The sequence below is a fragment of the Priapulus caudatus genome, unplaced genomic scaffold, assembly GCF_000485595.1.
Source record: "Priapulus caudatus unplaced genomic scaffold, Priapulus_caudatus-5.0.1 Scaffold276, whole genome shotgun sequence".
NCBI lineage: Eukaryota > Metazoa > Priapulida > Priapulimorpha > Priapulimorphida > Priapulidae > Priapulus > Priapulus caudatus.
Genome location: NW_014577337.1, coordinates 228,166 through 229,040, shown reverse-complemented (window position 1 = coordinate 229,040; position 875 = coordinate 228,166).

The window sequence follows — 875 nt, the reverse complement described above, 5'->3', positions numbered from 1 at the left end:
GGCGGATCTATCAGGTTCAGCATTATCCTGGCTCGTATGGTCGCTGCATGCCTTGAAAAATCGTCATAAACATGGCAAATCTTCTCTCCTCCTGCTGCCTTTCCTCCCTTCTCTCGCGCTCAGCCCTAGCAGCTTCCTCCCTCTTAAGCGAATCATCTCTTTGTCGACACTCTCTGTCGAATTCCAACCGCTCTCTCTCCAGCACCATTTGCTCTCGATACAGATCCATCTAGTAAAATAATATTGTAAAATATAAATATAGTAAAAAATTGTGTTTTAGTAAATAAAAATTGTGTTTTTTTTGTATTTCTTCACTGCAGACAATGAATACCCTACTATACCCTACAATACATGTATGTAAAAAAGTAAGACAACAAAGATTTATATCTAAGTAAGTAACACACCTTTTCGACGCTTAATTTTGGATGCATGCATATTGCCAGTGACCCCTCGTCGTCCCCCCCCCCGAGTGTGAAATGGGGAGTGGCTATGATTTAGAAATCACATGTAGTTTGAATAGCACATTTCTTTATGTGTAAATTTATTGTGGTAATTAATATAGAGACAATACCTGCGTGTCGGTGCCTCTCTCCTCACTGCATTCTTCTTCAGCATCTGCTCTAACTGCAGTTTGTCCGGGATGGTTGCTTCTCATCATCTTCTCAATGAGGCGTTCTTACACTGCTTCCCTTGGCGACGCTGCCAATATTGAAAACACATGTTGACAGATGGCAGCGTGGAATGTAGGCAATGTATTAAAGCAAATCATAACCGTAATTATAAAGTTCCTAGAAAGGTATTACCATCGAACAATCCAGCGCATATGTCACATGATGTAGCTGCCCAACATCTGATTAATAAATTACTACTAAACT